Here is a 19493-nt window from a genome sequence, read left to right as displayed (position 1 = left end):
AAATACGGAGCAGGAAGTATTCCTAAGTATGCAAGCCACCTTAGTATTGTCTCCATGCTTCTGACAAACTTGTTTTAACTCAGTTATAGAGCTCTTTGGGCATAACCAAGTAATGGTTTGGATGAATTTGGCCAAGACTGTTGTCTAAACAAAACATCATTTAAACTGGGATAATAATATAGTTGCCAAATAAAGCAGAGGATGCCCTCTTAAATTTTCATTTACTTTTATTATTGTGTCTCAAATAGTACTTGGAGCATTGTAGTGGTTTGGAGTTCTATGTACCCCAGAAAAACATGTTCTTAAAGTTAATTCATCCCTGTGGGTGTGAATCTACAGTAAGAGGGACCTGTTGATGAGGCTACTTCAGTTAAGGTATGACCCACTTCAATTAGAATGGCTCTTAATACTGTAGTCCTTTATAAACAGAATAGAGGAAGAGAGAGCTAAAGAAAGAGAGAGAAAGAGAGAGAGAGATTGAGAAGCAAGAAGCTGGAATCAATGAAACCCAGAAGAGAAAAGAGAGACAGCAGATGCTGCCATGTGCCTTGCCATGTGACAGAGGAGCTAAGTATTGCTGACAGCTAGGCCCAGAATCATTGTCTTTGGGAAGAAAGCATTGCCTTGATGATGACTTAATTTGGACTTTCTTTTAGTCTCAAAACCATAAGCTAATAAATCCCTGTTGTTTAAGCGAACCCGTTTCATGGTATTTGCTTGAGCAGCCTAGGAAACTAAATCAGACATATTTACACTAAAACAAATTTTCACTGTTTACCTGCAATTCAAATTTCACTGGGTGGGCCACGGTGGCTCAGCAGGCAGAGTTCTCACCTGCCATGCAGGAGACCCAGGTTCAATACCTGGTGCCTGCCCATGCCAAAAAAAAAAAATTCACTGGGCATCCTGTATTTTATTTTCTAAATCTTGCAACCCTAGATAATAAGAGCTATCTCAGAGACTATGTATATTGCTTATTGGAAGACCCTCTTAAGAACATATATATTAAAGAGAATCACAAGAAAGTCTTTATGAAAGTAACGTGTAAAATTCACAAGAATCAAACTATCATATACGGTAGATTTTTAAATTTAATACCTTTGGAAGTCAACTATAGTTAAATAAAGTTATATCAGCATAGAGTCCTAACATAACAATTTGCTAGTCATTTGACAGTACTTGAGAGTTTATGGTGTTTGAATTTGCATGTTAAAATAATTAAGCATTCAGTTGAATATTTCTCCATTTCTGTTGGTCCTTATACTCAGATTCCATCTAGTCTCAGTTCTTCAAGAATGCTTATAATTTCGTTGTGTCAATTTCTATATTTTTGTTGTTGATGATTAGAAAATTTTTTAAAAATTTAGCCTATGCTAAACGTTGAAGAAACAAACACCTAACCCAATTCTTCTCCCTGTTTTGTTACTGAAAACACAGCTAATTAATTATTAAGAGACGTTTCTTCTCTAATCAATAGCTTCCACCCTCTCAATGCCTTCCAGATGGCATAATCCAGCCTGTCATACCAACAGGCCTACTACACAAAGTCATTCTGGCACTAGATACTGGTATAGGGTTGCTGTGGAGATGTTTGCAGCTGGATTCACGTCTTGGTGCAAGAATGGTCATGAATCAGCTTCAACACTGGGGAAGAGAATTTCTCCAAAAGGAGGATGCTCAAATCAAAAGTCTTAGCAGGTTCTATATGTGATGATTAAAACTCTCATGGATAAGATCAGAGATTGCACTGCCTGTGAAAAATAGTAGAATTTGCTGTAAAGGAAAGGTCATACCATTCACTGATTATCTGGTGCTTTACTTTCCTAGGGAAGGAGAATGGGTGTTTAAGACCCAGTGCTATTGCATGATCCCATTCTAGGCTCAGGGATTTAATGAAGAACAAAAAGCAAAGACCAGAGCAATGGATGAGGCTGCTGCAGACTGCTTTGGTACTCTGTCCCTATGATAAGTTCTTGTTACCCTCTGCAATTATCTTGCCGTCATCCTTTTTTATCTATGTCCTCTCTCTTTGCTCCCACTCATTCTTCTATCCAGCGGGAGGCTATAAACATTAGATGTAGTGACTGATGGGAGAGGTACTCTTTCGAGACAACTTCCATGAGTCTCTGAGAATCATGTCTTTGGCACATAATACAGTTGCTATTGCTAGACAGGCAGCTCCCTTAATGTTGCTTTAATTAAGCTGCTCTTAATATGCCAACTTCAAAATTTTTTGTGGTGATTTGACTGCTCATGCACTGATTCCCACTGCCAAAGAATTTATGTTTTCATTTGTTGTTCTTTGAACAGAGAAAAGGCTATTTGAAACCAAATATATATATATATATAAAATTTTAAGCAAATGTGGTCCTTTAGAAGAAGTTCCAGGACTTTCTTAACTATAATGAAATATAATAAAAGTTATCGACTCTTGCAGTAGACATTTTTCCCTTTTTTTTTTTCTTTGCTTGCCTGCCTCCAGTTATACCACTCCTCAGCCATCTTTCTCTTCTGGAAGAAAGGACTTCCAATTTGTACCCAATAGGCATTAGCGAGAACAGAGTATCTGGGAACCTAAGTGTGTGAGTTTCTGCAATCGATGGAAAAAAAGTGGGTAATAAACATTCTATAAATTTATCAGCTTTTACTATTTATACTTTAGTAATAAAAGTAATCTCTCACTGATTAGAGATAGGAGTTTTGGGAGCAATCTAGATTTTCCTCAAATTTCTTTATAATGGATACTTTTTCAAGCACTCTGTTTCAGACTACCAAGGTCTCTGTGACAAATACCACACACTGGTTGACTTAAACAGCAAGATTTGACTAGAAATCCAATGTTAAGGTATCATCAGGCCATCCTTGGAATGTCTTTAGCATTCCAGTGCTGGCTTGCCAGAAATCCTTGGCATTCCATGGCTTCTAGATGTATCTCAGATTCTGTCCCATGGCCATGTCTCACTCCTTCTCTGGCTTCTCCTAAGTGGCTGTGTCCTATTTCCTCTGTTTACCTGAACTCCAATCATTTTGGATCGAGGGCCACCCTCCTTCAGTCTGGACACATTTTATCTAATAACGTCTTCTAAAGTCCTATCTGCCATGGGTTCACACCCACAGAACCAGGGGTTGGGACCTGAATGTGCTTTTTGAGAGGGACATGCTTCAATCCTCAGCACCCTCTGATTCATGCTGGGTCCTGTGAAACAAGGCTACACTACCACAAAATGTTTTATGAGTCCTTTATTTCTGAGCCTAGCCACATGGCTTTGCACAAGATGTAATGTGAGAAATTTTTTGTCACAGCTTGTGTATTTTTCTTTTTTGGCATCAATTACCAGAGGTAAAATAATTGCAGGCATTCATATTTCAGGCAAATTCTAGGCAAGTAAGAAAGAATTTTTTAAGTCTTTCATTCTATGGTGGAATTGTAATGCAGGAAGAAAGCTTAGAGATCATTCAGGCTGTGTACTACATCTCAAATGAGGAGAGTGAGCGGATCTGCCCACTGCTAAGGTGGCACAGCAGGTGGGGCAGGGGCAGGTGGAACTGGAATTTCAACCTGGATGCTGTGTCCCCAGGTTCACACTCACCCAACTTTGCTCTGAAAAAACTGAGCTTCTTTTCCATTCCCATTGGGTTGTTTGTCAGAATTAACTCCAATCTCATGTGCAAATAACACCAAAAAATATATATTTAGTTCATTTTTAAAATTTCAAGAAGTTGGAATTTAAAATGTGGGTTGGTGAGGGGAAGACCCTTTGAAGAACATGGTGATTGAACAGTTATCACAAGGCAGCCTTTATGGATTTAATGAATGAATTTCATATATTCAAACTATTGCTCATGGTAGAGTTGCATTTTAATTTAATTTCTTTGAAATTCAACCATAGTTTAAGCCACTGGTTGTAATCTTAGGTAAATATTCCTTCTAACATTGCCTTCGTGTACTTATTTAGGTATCTGTGTTATGATGTATTCAATCTTATGATTTTATAAAAGGATGTATCTTATTCAGATAAAAATTGGATATTCAAACCTCTATATATGAAATTAGAGTGTACTATTTATTATTAAATAGTAATAAAACCAAAACAATGTAACAAATAAACACTGGAAGTATGGGAATCCCAAACTTGGCTTTCTTGCTATTCTGGCCTATTAGGAAATATATTGTTTATAAACTTGATCTCTTAGATAATCTTTTTTTTTCCTCCACCTCCGCTCTGAAGTTCAACCTTCCAGAGTTCAGCTGTCATCCTTTTCATTGAAGCCACTACTGGCAGTTGCATAATCATTTCAACTCTACCTATCAGAAAATTAAAGAGACACTTGATCACAAAATACTTAGAAATTGTTAGGAAACTGCAGAAATTTGTGGCGTTGAGGTGCATGTGTTGAAATCCATGCCATAAATAAAGAAATTTGAAGTTAAAAACAAGTATTGGACAAAGTATTATTAGTAGGGGCTATATGGGAATTCTGTATTTTCTGCATGACTTTTCTGCAACATCTCTAATAAAAAAAAATGTTAAAAAACAGCAACAGCCAGTCAACCAACAAACATATAGCCAGTGTTCGAGAAGTCTGTGGGAAGATAGGAATGGAGGGTCCAACATACATTGGACTCCAATTTTAAACCAACTCCTGGGCCATGCACTTGACCTACCTTAGGCCTTTAATCCCAACACTACCTCTCCATGTTAGAGTCATTTGCAATGAAGAAGATCAGTCCCAGAAAGGTTTGGTACCTTGCCCCACATCACACAACTAGTACTGTTAGATTTCACATGATGTGGGCTCCTGAAGGGGTCGTCTTCAGAAATGAAGGATGGGAGGGAATGATTAATCATTTGCATCTTCTCCCCAATTTCTTGAAGACAGCAGTCACAGGTTTACCAGTTCCTCAGTCAAAGGTGCCTCAATTAACAAAGAGCGTTCTTGGATCAGTCTATGCTGTGTGAAATAACTTTAGAACTAATATGCAGCTCCTGCACCAAGGGAAACAAGAACTATGCAACCAGGAGGCACCCCAGGAAGGGACAAGACACCTATATTCAGAAGGAATATCAGATTTCCCTTCCATAGGCATGGGTCAGCGTACCTAAAACATGAACACTTCACTATTACAACAACCCATGCATATGTAATATGGAGGGAAAGCTTCCTTCAATTCCAAAATAACCAGCAGTCACCATCAGTAGTATTGAGGTAAGTTAATGGTTCCTGCCACCTGTCCCTTCGATTTATCTACAGGAATTAGAAATACAGCCCCGACTGAAAAGGGCCTCTGTTAACATTGTAGCATCTTCTGCCATTCATTGTCTAAAGCTTCCATATCTACATAAGACTTTTCTTTCCCAATGTTCAAAGGAAATACGATCATGCTAATTGCATCTTTTAAAAAGTTCTGACTTTAAAATTTGATAAACCTCCCAAATCATGATTTGATTATGTTTACCCAATTCTTATATATTGGTGGGTGTCTAAAAGAAATAATGATTAAACCTAGCTCACTGATTGCTTCCACTAAGTGTTAAATAATAAATAATGCATTCCTACTTCAACTAATCCACTTAGACATCTCACAGGCCAAATGCTTTGGTGGAAATGTTCTATTCTACATAATCAATCCCAAGCTTGATTCTGCCTCTTGACATTTTGAGCTCCCTAACGCAGAGCTTTTAACTCTAGATAGGAGGTCAATGGCTAATTCTGAATGAAATATTTTTCACCATTGCACTCAAACTGATACGTAAGATGAGGCACTGTCTTGGTAACTTGAAGTTTACTGGAGGAAGAATTTGAAATGAATCTGCCCCACCAAAGATGACAAATTTTTTCTTAGTTTTATACTTTTGTACATTTTTCACCTTAGTATGATCGTCTTCAAATACCTGAGATTCTTTTTGTTTTTTTGTTTTTTGTAGCACTACGTGTATCATCCCATCGCAGTTGGTTTTACAAAATGGCCCAAATTCTACTTTTTTATTTGCATTGTAAAAAAGTTATTACAAAAACTCTGAGGACTCATGGTAAAAGTAACCACACTTTTTTTTGTACAATATTATCTATGTTTTGTGTGTTTTTCCTTCCGATGCTATATACATAAATGTTTTCTATGGCTGCAAACATAGTGCACATGCTGTTTTCTAACCCTTTTTTCATAATCATTACATTAAGATGTTTCTACATGGAAGAAGGTTTTGTAGTTGCAAGTGTAGCATAATGTAACATTCCCATTAATTTTGGAAATTCAGTTTTCTTCCCTATTTTTCTTATAAAAAACACTGAAGCGAACATCTTTGTGTATATAGTTTTTATTTTACTTTCTTTGAGGGTCAAGGATCTAGAGACATCTAGCTCAACTGCCATGAGTGAGTGTATAATTTCATCAGAATCTTCACAAGATTAGGCATTATCACTGTAATTGTTCAGTGAAGCAATAAACTGCAAGTTACTTCTTTTTAAACATATATTGTAAATTACAAAGTGAGATTGAACTTTTTTCCATTTCTATGTTCAAAAACTGAATTTTTCCATGCACGTCTGCCTGCCATTTGATTATGTATCTCTTGTATCACTGTAACATCATTTTTAAGAGATGCTTCCATATCTTAGAAGATTTATAACAATATCTGCAAGAGTAGTGGGGGATTAAAGGCAATAAATTAAAGGAATGGCAATTAGTGTACATGTCAAGTGTTGTTAATCTCAAGGAATTAAAATCACATTTACTCTTTTTAAAATGGGAGACAGAAAGTTTCCTAGAGGAAAGCCCTCTCTCTTCATTTAGCCCATATTTTGCACAGTGTTCTTCCTATTGAGTTCTCAGTAAATTATTGGGAAGTCAACTCAGGTAACTTTTACTATGCTGTCTCAACTAACCCCCAGCACCATCTCCTATTCCATTATCATGATATTTGTTATCTTCAAAAGTTATCTTTGAAAACTCTTCTAAGTTGAGTTTGAAGGTCCTGGTCTGTGCTACCTCTCTCTCTTTCTCTCTCTCTGCACATTCTTCTGTTGTGACTCCCTTTGTCCTGTAATTTCTTTCTTATACCTCAGTCTCCCCAAGGGACTGTGAGCTCCTAGAGAATGGCAGGGATTGTGCATTTTCATCTCTGTATATGGGATGGTGCAGGAAGACATTGGGCCTTCAGTAAATTCTGTAGGAGCGCAATAAATTGGTATGGGGGCTCAAGAAATGCCTGTGTGGTTTAATTTCATATTGCTATTATTTCTGCAGTCCCATCATCTTATTTTCTTGGGTCAAAGTAAACTCTCAGTTATAAAGGGCCATGGTCCAGGCCTGAACTTCCTCATGCATTTTGCCTGTTTCCAGTGCATGACAGCTCTCCTTCCCACCCCATCTTGGCCTGGGAGGCCTCTTCTCCTCTGTGGGAGATGAGACTAGGGCTATGCCTTTTGTCCAGGCAATCAGGATATGGTGCAGGCTCCATTTGCTGATTTTGGAGCCTACCTACACTCAGTCAGAGTGATTGCACCAAAATATGAACTGTTGTAGTGAAAAAAAAAGTTAACTTCTGCTGCAACTTTTTTCTTTGTTGTTTTGTTACATGTACTTCTTTTTTACAAAGTCTTCCTCACTCTTCTACATTGCTGTCAGTTTCATGAATCAATATGATGCTGTGAAACGCTTGGAAATGTTTGATCAAATGTCTAGTCTTAGGAAAGGAGGACGCATACATTCAACTGTTTAGGGAAAATTAGACCAGATGTCTCCAAAGATATTAAGATATTCTTGCATATATATATATTGTTTTATCATGGTAATTGGTAGGACAATTGTTCTCAGACAGAGCTATTCAACAGGCATCTAAAATGCCTCCATTGAGGATTCACTTAAATGATGGGACATTTGAAGGTCAAATGCATGTCTATAATTTATTTTCTAAATTTTGTAACAATAGCAGTTAGAACTATTCATCCTTTGGACTTGCTTAAATCATGACCTAATGATATGACTACAGCTTTAACAGTGGGATAAGTAATAAAGTCAATATGGTCCCAGACAGGAAATGTCTAGAAGTAAGCCACTTTGCTTTATATCTAAGTGTCATACCCTATGTCCTGTTTAGTAAGCACTTTGAGATGTCCAGTCTTTTCCCAACCAATTCCCAGGGATATTTCAATATAAGCATTTGCAAAATTTAGATGCAATTTAGAAACTAAATATTTTCCCCATATTTTTTTTTGCATTTTCGTGGGTGTGGAAACTTCTCACTGAGTAAGTAAGGGAGATTACTTGAATAGGAGGAGATTGGTCTTGTTCCAAATACAGCATTCTTGAGCCATAGATTCTTACTAATATACAATAAATGCACTTTATTAAATGTGCAACTCTTACAGTAGGGGATCTAGAGTTTCACTTGGGAAACCACAAGCTGATAGAGTATATGAACATGACAGTAAAACAAAAAGTCTTCTGCTATGCACATTCTGTAATGACACACCAAGAACCCATCACAGGGAGATAAAATGCTACTGCTTGTGGTGACAGTGGGTAGCCACACTGTGGAAATAAAAAAAAATCCTTTGTTTTCAAAGTAAATACATCTTTTTTTAAAAAACTAGGGCTAAGATTTAGACTCATTTACGAGAAAATTAAGCAGCTGTGTCAACTTTAGCTTGAAAAAAAGTCACCTTTTGTTTTTCTTAACTTTTCTGTCACCTAGATAGACAAAATTAAATTCTTGATCATGAACTAAAGTTTCCAAGTATGCTTTCTGAGCCAGGGGTTCTCAACAGTGGCATTATTGATATTTTGTTCCAAATAACTCATTGAAGATGATGCTGATGAGGTATGTAAGGGGCTTTCCTGTGACTTGTCGGATACTTAACAGAATCCCTAGATTCCATTCACTCGATACCAATAGAAATCCTCACCACCCAGTGAGTCAAGACACTCAAAAATGTCTCCAGGCTTTGCAGTGTGCCCTGGAGGACATAATCACTCCTGCTCAATTACCACTGCTCCAAACCAAACCAAACCAAACCAACCCATACTTGGGCAAGAAGTCTGGGAACCTGGCTCTTATTTAGACTTTGCTGCCTCTTCCTTGGGCAAGTGTCTTAGTGATTCCTGGGCTGTGAAATGGTTATGATGATCTTTGCTTCCTTCAACCCATAAAAATACAGAAGAATCATTGAAACAGGGTTTGGCACGTGGAGGTACTCAATAAATATTTATTGAATGAATAAATGAATGACTGAATGATTTTAAGCACACAATTAGCAGATCTCTGAGAAAAGACTGTCCTCCCTCCTGTAATTCGGGGGCCTCCCAGATTTTGTTTATGTCTATGTTTCCACAGTATGGATAGAAAGTGGCGGCTTGCCCAGGGGCAGTGCACCTGCTTTTCTTAGTACTAGATCCATATTACACAACTGACAGATCTAACCCCTAACAAAACGACCCCAGTCCTGTGTGCATGTGTTTTTATTGTTGTTGGCTTTTTTGCTTTTGAATTGGGATTGTTTTATCAGAATGTCTGCCTAGGCCATCAAGCCATATAATTTAAGAGTGGAGAGACTGGAACTAGGCTGAATTTTTTTTGTTTGTTTTATTTTTCATTTTATGCTGAACTTTCGATTTCATTGTTTGATGGGGTCAACATTGGGCTCAGAGCAGAACTAAACCCAGGAAGATCATTCATGCAAGACTCTCTGCTTTCTGATCACGGAATCACAGTAGAGCTTGACAACCCATGTGAAGCTCCCACCCAAAAAGAATCATGCAGTTTTATTGCTCTGCCCCACACAGGCCTCTTGATTAGCCTACATCACTATCTCCTGACTCTAAATGGAATTACCACTACCCTTTAGAGTTTTCTCTGATCCATTCTCTTCCCTCCACCCCCAACAAAGGATTCATGCACATGTAAACATATTCATATATATAAGCCAAAAAGCCCTCCTTGGCTTGTTTAGCTTGCTGTGACTAAGTTAAACCACTGTAAAGCATGAATGAATTCTAATAGTATGGTATACATACATTTTGCAGGAAAAGATAGGTCACTAACAGGGAATAATAAAATTAAACCTTATCATTTTAAATTAGCCCTGGGAAACTATTGGCATTGTTTTCTGGACACATATAGAAAATACCTTTGAATTATAGAAAATACTTCTTTACTTCTCCCAACTTTGCTCCATAAAACCTTTATAAAGGCATTTATTTTTGATAAGACTCCACGTAAAAGCCATTTTGTCTCCACTCATCCTTGTATTAAGTATGTATCATCATGAGAAATGCTGTAAACAAGGAGGTGACAATAGTTGAGCTTTTCATAAGTTTTGCAGGCTTCCTAAACAACTTTATTTTTCAGGTGAGCTTTATTTTGTCATTTTGTGAACTTTGTCATGAGACTATTTAAAGACAATCATTGAAATAAATAAATACCGTCTTCCCTTGTGATTATTTTATTTGCTGCATATTTCAAGTATATGATCTTTACACAGCCAAGAATACAGAATAATAATATTCCTGAAGTCAAAAGAAATTATTATTGGTGATAACAACACTGGGGCACGGAGAAGCTAGGGGATGGATAATGATGACCTACAACCTAATTTCTACTTTCAAAATATCACTTAACATATGGGTTGTTTACTGAATTAGTAAATGAATGAAGCAGCGGTCATTAGGAGCTTACCTAATAGAGACAACTCAGGACCTTAAAATTCTAGGTAGCATTTGGATACCTAACGTCCATGAGGCCAGTGTCCTTCTAACATCCTGGTGGACACTTTGGCCTCATCCAATTCATTCTCCATTCTATAGCCCGAGCAACATTTTCAGAGTACAGATGTGAGCACCCCAACTTCTCTCGAAAAGAAAAACACCTTTCAATGACTCCCTATTGTTCCTAAGATGAAGGAACATGTCCCTGATGTGGCCCCTCAAGGCTCTCTTTCTCTGCCTTTCACTAACTACCTCTGCTTTTCCCATTTTCTTGCACAGATACTGGTGTGGGTGGAATTGTGTCACCCCAAAAGAATGGTTGAAGTCCTAGCCCCCAATACCTGTGTATTTCTAGTTCCAGGTAAGGTCTTTGCTGATGCAATCAGGTTGACAGGGTTGAGGTCATCCTGGGTTAGAGGGAGTCCTAAATGCAGTGACTGGAGTTCTTATAAAGAGAGGGAGATTTCAATACAGAAACCTAAAAGGAAGAAAGCCATGTGAAGACAGAGACTGCACCGGTGCAGTCACAAACCAGGATTGCCAGTAGCTGCCAGAAGTTGGAGGAAGAAATGAAGGATTCTCACCTTAGAGCCTTCAGAGAAAGAGTGGAACCCATTTAACCCCTGGATTTCAGGCTGTAAGACTTCATAACTGAGAAAGAATCAATTTCTGATATTTCAGGCAACTCAGTTTGTGGTGCTTCCTGATGGCTGCCCTGGAAAACTCAGAGAGACATGTACCTCTCTTGAGAATCTTTTTCACCACACCCTTTAACCTCATCCTATCTCAATCTCCTGTCAAGTGTTTCTTTCTAAGGGATGTTTTTCTGGATCCCAGATTAGCTCAATCTCCCAGTTCACACTCCATCTCTCCATAGAACTTCCTGAAACCTAACCTCCTGTTTATGGAAGTTAGGACCAGAATCATATCTGCCTCCCTGACTAGACAAGTGGTCCAAAATGGCACAGACCACATGTGTCTTTTCTCACCATTTTATCTCCAGCATCTTGCATAGTGCCCAGTACAGAATATAGGCTTAATCATTACTTGTGGAATTAATTAATACTTACTGATTATATCTACATCTTCTCTCTTTGGCTTACTTGTTCTTGCCAAGGCAACTCTATCACATAATCATGACATTTGCTTTGTCACTAGGAACAAGATTGTCCCTCAGCTGGGCGCTTCACTCTGGCCCTAACTCTACTTCATCAGGATGGAACAAAGCAAACTTCACCCTTTTCTTCATTGTGGCCCTATGAGCACTTGAAGGAGTTTTCATGCCTTCTTTGAGTCCTTTTTCCCCCAGCTCTTCTTTTTTATCTTCTGTTCCTTATGTAGGTTTATGTTTTCATTCCTACCAAAATATTATTTTCTATTCCATAAGGCTGATCAAGCTTCTCTCCTTCCCTCTTAAGGGAGAATGATGAAAATCAGACCCAGGTGGCTTTTTAGGTGAGTTCACTCATCTAGTCCCAAATCTTTCTATCCTAGGGGAAGGGGGTGGGGACCCTTAGTAATCGTATCAGATGCTAGAATGGACATACTTATGGGAAATTGGCTGTCTGTGACAGTCTTAATCTGTCAAAATGGATGAGAAGCATATACTAATCTATAATTTGTAAATTATCATTCCATTTGTATTTCTACTGCCAAAGCCAGAATTTACTTTTGAAATGTTCGCTATTCTGATGTTATTCCTTAAAGATGGATAGAGACCCTGTGTTGACTTGACTAAAGAATAAAGTGTATGAATTTCAACAGATGTAAATGGACTGTGCATATCCTGCACTTTCCAGCTCCACAGATGCCTCGGGAGAAGCACAGCATGACAAAGAGAATCTGAGAGGAGGCATTATCTGGATGTTGTCAGCCCCTCTCCTCCCAGAGGACTAACTCTTGTCCATGCCATTTGGGCATGCACAGGATCAGATCTGTCACCAGTTTAGCAAGGATGACTGAAGCATAACGATGAACATGATGTTTGATTTCGACTCCTCCTGGAAGTAGATACTTCAAATTCCCAATGATCAAAGAGTCTGAAGATAATTTAACACATACCTTTTTAGGTCTACTGATGAAAACTGCTACATAAGTACAACGCTGTATCATAATTGTTATTTATTATTGCTATTGAAGGTGCGGTTGATCATTTTGATAGTGAGACCAGCTGTAGGATGGATATTGACAAACCGTCATCTGATTTAATAATCTTTCTGGCCATTTTTATTTATAAATGAATCTTCCGTCAGCATCAAATTCTCATTAGTATCATTAGCATTCTACCCTCTTCTTGGTAGAATCATGTAAAATTGATGAGCTCAAATTTCCATTCAATGCAATGTATGCTGCTGGGTTGTTATTTACACTGAGCATTCTGAAAGCCTGGGATCATACTATCTAGTAAATAAACATTACATTCAGTGATATCACCTTTCATTTTAAAAGGGTCTTTAGAAAGCTTTTAAAATGGCACAGGGATGTAGCACTCAATATTAAGATTGGAGGGAATGGAGCAATCATTTCATGCATATGGAATTCCTGGGTATTAAGTGCAAATTAATATTACAGAGAAATTGATGAGAACAGAGTACATTTAAATTGAGGAAGGATTCTCAGATTAAGAGCAACGATTTTTCTTGTGTTTATTTCTCCAGAGATTTTCTAATCACTGTTAAAAAAACTAGAGTTCTTCACGTTGTCCCTCAGTTGTAACAGAGGCATAACTAACACTGGTCAAATGATGAAGCATTTTTTTGCAAAGACCCAACAACAGCTGCTGCTTATTGAGTTACCAACACCACTTCCTGAAGAATGTGATTTTGTTTCAAAGATAGCCAAGTACTGACCAGGCTGTCTCAGCTTAGCTTGAGGTATGATAACGTGGCATGTTGTTGTCATAGTATTATTAGGTACACTTTTCATAAAGTGATTCCAGATTCTTCTCCCTGTTACTTAAGAGTGGGAGGCTTTGCTAACTTTTGGAGACTATATATAAAAATGGCACTTTTATGATTGAGAGATAGACAATATTATTGTAAGAAGATTTGCATGATGTTTTAAAAAAATTAGAAAATTGCATAAACGCAAATGCCAGAAAGATTCATGGGGTAGAATCTGGATTGTGCAATGCATGGAAGCTTCCTGGAATCTGAACATCTTAGGGTTACAAGAAAGATGCTGACTTGGTTGCCAAGCCCCACTCCTATGGGATTAAGTTTAAGACCGACTTTCAAAGTATTTCTTGTGCTGCAAGATTTTGGAATATCTCTCCAGTGAGACAGCTAAAATACCATTGGTACTTTTACCTCATTCAACTTAACTCCACTCTACATTTTATCTAACCAATGCTATTAGAGAAGTTTTGTACTTAACTTAAAAAGCAATATTTTTACCATAATCCTCCCATAGGTAAAAATAAACTATTTTTACCATCAACAAGATTCTTGATCTGCAATAAAATTCTTTCAAATTGAACTGTAAAAACTAGAAAAGAATGTAAAATATCCATTCAAGTCCATACAAGATGACCATCATCCCTGGGTAGATTTTGTTTTTATTGTTCTAAAGCCATAAAAATATTTTGAACATTTAAATAATAATATTTCAGGATAGAATTTGACCTGAAAATCTCACTTTTAAGGTTTTATCCTAAGGGCATACATAAGGATATACAAAAATATTTGACTACAGTGATAGTCCTTGCTGAGTTGTTAATAACAAAAATGATGTCCTCTTCAAATGATGAAATAGTAATGAATATTAATAATGTGTCTGAGGACTATAGTTATGTATCGGAAAGATGTTAATTTGTTCATTTAGCTACATATGTACTGAGAGGTGCCGTTATGGGTGGCTTTTATTTCCCTTCTTTTGGATTGTTTATATTTTCTCATTTTTCAATATTAAAACATAAAGCTTGCATAACAAATAATGTATTTTGAAAATATTCATCAGTATAATATAATATCTTTCTTGGGCATGGCCCATTCTTTTTTTGAGTTTGTGAAAACTGGACTGAAGCTATTGACAATACAGAATTCCACATTGCTATCTTATCATTTCTCAGGGAAATATTCTTTAAAAGGGTTATTTTTCTATTTATATGCTGTCAGTTTAAAAAGGGAATCCACAATTTCTAGTCTGATATCTATGCTCAATTTAAAAACAACCACCACCAAACAACTTTAGGATGAAGTTGAGTTTCTAGGGACCTGAAGAATTCCAGATTTTGATTCTTAGAAAATGATTTTGTTTGTGTGCCTAGAAGCAAGGGTTTAGCTTTGGTTTACTAGTTAAATAAAGTGGGTATTCTATGGGGCATTCTACAGTAGTGCCACTGAAAGACATTTGGAAGGTCCGTGGCTCTTAGAAAACAAGAGCCAGTGCTTGTTTTCTGGAGAACAGTGCCTGAAACACAGTGATCCACTGATAAATATTGAGTAAGTGTCTATTATGCAAAGACATTTCTGAAGAGATTTGGCAGTTTCCTTACTTGCTTATGGAAAATAGTCACTGAGTGCCGACTATGTGTGAAGTGCTGGGTATACCTGTGAGGAAAAATAAAAATATTCCAAAGGAACTTGTGGTATACTGTGGGAAATACACCTAAATCAGATCATCCTAACATAAATTTAGGAAGTAAAATTATAGAAAAATAAATTGAGGGAATTATAGGACCACCGAGAAAGGTAGGATAGCCAACATGTCCCAGATTGTCCAAGTTTTTCCTGGTTTTGGCATTGAAATTCCTGTGTCCCTGGAAACCTCTCAGTCCCAGACAAACAGGACAGTAGGTCACCATAGAAAGACCACCTAACCTATCTGGAGGAGGTGACCCCTGGACTTTTGGGCTGAGTCTCCAAGTCAAGAAGGGCTTAGCAAAGCTAGAGTAGACTGTATGAGGGATTGAGGGGTTTGGAGTGAGAGTGAGGAACAGATTCCAGGCAGAAGAGGTAGCCTGAGCAGAGACCCAGCACAGTTTTTACAAAGAATCATGAAATGGTTCTTAGTTGCCTGGACAGGAGCTGGGGAAAGATGAGTTCCCAGGTGACCAAGGCTGGATCACAAAGTTTGGTGGAGGTACTGAGGTGGGGATGGGCAAAGAAGTTTAAATAAGGACATGAAGAGACCTGGTAGACAGGTAGCTGGAGAGTCTGTTGTCCTCATCGGTTCAGGGTGTTAACGACCCCAAGAGTATGAGGGAAGGTCCCATTTCAGCCCGACAATTGCACAATAGAGGAAGGTCACTGAACAGTGGGAAGGGGGCCTGGAGTCACCAGAGCCTGCCACTGTGGATCTGAGAGGGAAACTGAGAAGAGCAAGGGGTGAAGGCCAACTCTTCCTCAGGTCTGCTGAGATCTCTCTTGAGTTAGAAATAAACAGGATGAAACGAATCCTACTAAACGGTAAAAATTACTCTGGGTCAAGAAGAAGGAAACATTATTCTGAAGAGTGTTATTTAGAGGATGCCTCCTAAAAATTGTGTGCCAAGGGAACTAGAAGAAAATAATTTTGTAATTAGGATGCAAAAATCTATGGTCTGTATGAAATGACAGCACAAAGGTGTGATGAGATGACAGTGACATAAATAGATGCCTGGATGCGATGAGGAAGGATGAAAGAGAAACTAAACATGAAGCAGGATCAAAAGCTCCATTACACACTGTCAACTGCAGAATTGATGCTGCAGAAAATAGCAGTGGTATTTAGAGCTCTCCGGAACACAGAAGTAAAGGACAAAAAGATAAAGAAGAATGGAAGAAAACATAAAATACAAAAGGATGAGAAGACAGAGACTACACACATAATTATAAATATTCATGAAAAAGGCCATAATGATTGGAAAAGAAGACAGTCAGAAAAAAGTATATACTCAAGATGACATTTAGGCACATTTTCCTTATATTATGAGTGTGCATTTAATTTTCATCAAATTGCAATCATACTATATATAGTTTTCTTTCTTTTTCTCTGAACATTAAACTGTGAAAATTTCTCCATCATTAGATACATTGCACAGAGATTTTTAATGGCCACATATCATTTTATCATATGGCTATACCATAATTTATTTAAGCATTCATGATTGTATTTTGAAATTTCACTTTTTTTTTTTTACAAATAATGCTGCAGTGTACATTTTTGTTTATAAGTTGTTTATTAAATCACACATCATTTCTGGATGATAATTTTGTACAGATTGAATTATTGGGCCAAAGGACATGAAAACTAGTGGTTCACAGACTTTAGGATTCCACAGACCAAACAATTAAAAACACAAAAACAAAACCAGAAAACATGAATGATCAACATGGGGTTGTCCACTTTTTCATTTTGTCAAGTAAGTACATTAAGTCAAGTAAGTACTATGATATCTTGTGATCATTTGTAACAGACGAGCTATTTTACACCAAATATTGGCAAGGATGCTGTTCTAGTTTAAAAGCTGCCCAAATGCAATATACCAGAAATAGAATGGCTTTTAAAAAGGGGAATTTGATAAGTTGCAAGTGTACAATTATAAGGCTGTGGAAATGTCCAAATTAAAGCAAGGCTATAGAAATGTCCAATTTAAAGCATCCAGGGAAAGATACCTTGGTTCAAGAAGGTGGAGGATGTTCAGGGTTTCTCCCTCAACTGGAAAGGTACATTGTGAACATGGCAAAATCTGCTAGCTTTCTCTCAAGGCTTCTTATTTCATGAAACTCCCCCAGTAGCATTTTCCTTCTTCATCTCCAAAGGTCTCTGGCTGCATGGGTTCTAAAACTTTTTCCAAAATGGTTCCCCCTTAAAGGGCTCCAGTAAGCAATCCCACCTTGAATGGGTGGAGACACATCTCCATGAAAACCATCTAATCAAAAGTTATCACCCTTAATTGAGTAGGTCACATCTCCATGGGAACAATCAAAATGATATCACCCAAAAATACTGAATGAGAAATAAATGACATGGCTTTCCTGGGGTCCACGGCAGATTCAAACTGGCACAGATGCAATCCCACAATAAAGGATTATCTTTAAGCTGAATAATTTAGTTTTGTGAAATGCTCACCATATTTTCTTTGTTATTTTTTTTACTTTACTTCATACCAGTGACAAATTGTCATGAATGGATGCTGGTCTATAGGTTGGCCATTTGGAGTCATTCAGCAGACCAGTAGACAGCTCTGCTTCTGCAAATTTGCAATGCATCATGTTATTCTGAGGATACGACTTCTTTTCACTTTTCATTGCTGTACATTCTGTAGACAGGCGGACTTCAATTGAATGTGTCATTTCAAGTTCTTTTTCATAGTCCTGAAGGCATCAATGACTTTGTCAATAAGGCCTAATGCAGATTGGCTCCTTCTCCAGTGCCAAGAAAGCAGCCCTGTGTTTTGGACGAAGGAGGGACAGGTGGCTGCTCTGGAGCAGGGATTAAAATCACAGGCTCTGTATCAGAGAATCCCGGAATCAACCCTGGTTCCTCCACTTTTCTGCAGGTTGGCAAACCTGAGCTGGAATATGATGGGCAAGCTTGAGTTTCCTCCTCATCACAATGGGGACCTATTCTACTTCTCACTTCATGGGACAGTTGTATTAAAATCAACCACATTACTAAATGCAGTACCTGGCACATTCTAAGTGCTTTAAAGAATAAAGTGATCTATTCTTTTTGTAAATTACCATTTATCTGCAAACGGTAGAAATCAGGGGGCAGCAAATTTTTCCTATAAATGGCCACACAGTAAATATTTCAGGCTCTGTAGGCCTACCCAATTCTGCTGTTGTAGTGCAAAAGCCATCATAGATAAGATGTAAAGGAATGAGCATGGCTGTGTTAGAAAAAACTTTATTTATGGACACTGACATTTGAATCAAATATAATTTGCATATGTCAAGAATATTATATTCTGATTTATTTTTCAAAAACTTAAAATTGTAAAAGTCTGTTTGCTCAAAGGTCACACAAAAGCAAGTCGGTTTGGGGTCTTAGTTTGTTTGCCATGCTCTGCTACAAACCGTACACAGATTTTGAAAGAATTGTGTCCAGCAGTACTTCTGTGAGTAACACGTTTTCTTGTCACAAAGATTAGAAATAGCTACTTTTGAAAGGAAGGGTCTGACATCACTGCTTCGATATATGGAAATAAAATTGTAGAATTATTTGTGGTATAAAAATCCCTAGTCCCACCTCCCAATTCCTGCCACGGGTGGCTGTGGTCCAACAGGCTAAGTAAGCTGGTCAAGATCATGATAGAAGCTTGCCCAAGTTAGTAAGAGGACAAACACAGGATGCTCCTGATTACTAGCCTGTTATTCTTTCCATGGCCCCACATTGCATTATTTTAAAATTCATATTTCATCATTAAGTAGACACTGAGATTTTTCTTCGTCAATGAAAAGCATATGCAAAACTTTGTTCCCCGGAGAAGAAATGATAAACAAAATTTTACATGGTAATTTTCCAAATTTCTGTACCATATCTATATATCCAAACAACAGCTGTGTGAAGGCACAAGTTGGCTCCAGGCAAAAATTAAAACAGCTATACCCTTGGTTTTAAAGGCAATGCATGTTATTTGTTCGATAAGATATACTTCACTCACCTCTGACCTCCAACCAAAAAAAAAAAAAAACAACAAACGACAGTTCTTGACAATGTCTCTATATTCACTTTGTATTTGAATGGTGGAAAACAATACTGGACAACCTACAGAAGTCACTTGTGTGTGTGCACACGTATGTGTTTAAGGGGTGTGTGCAAGAGAGAGATTTCATATTTCAAACAAAATATACATTTACTG

Source organism: Tamandua tetradactyla, chromosome 10, assembly GCF_023851605.1.
Source record: "Tamandua tetradactyla isolate mTamTet1 chromosome 10, mTamTet1.pri, whole genome shotgun sequence".
In the NCBI taxonomy this organism is placed as follows: domain Eukaryota; kingdom Metazoa; phylum Chordata; class Mammalia; order Pilosa; family Myrmecophagidae; genus Tamandua; species Tamandua tetradactyla.
The sequence above is the reverse complement of the archived record's forward strand: the minus strand, read 5'-3'. Positions refer to the sequence as shown.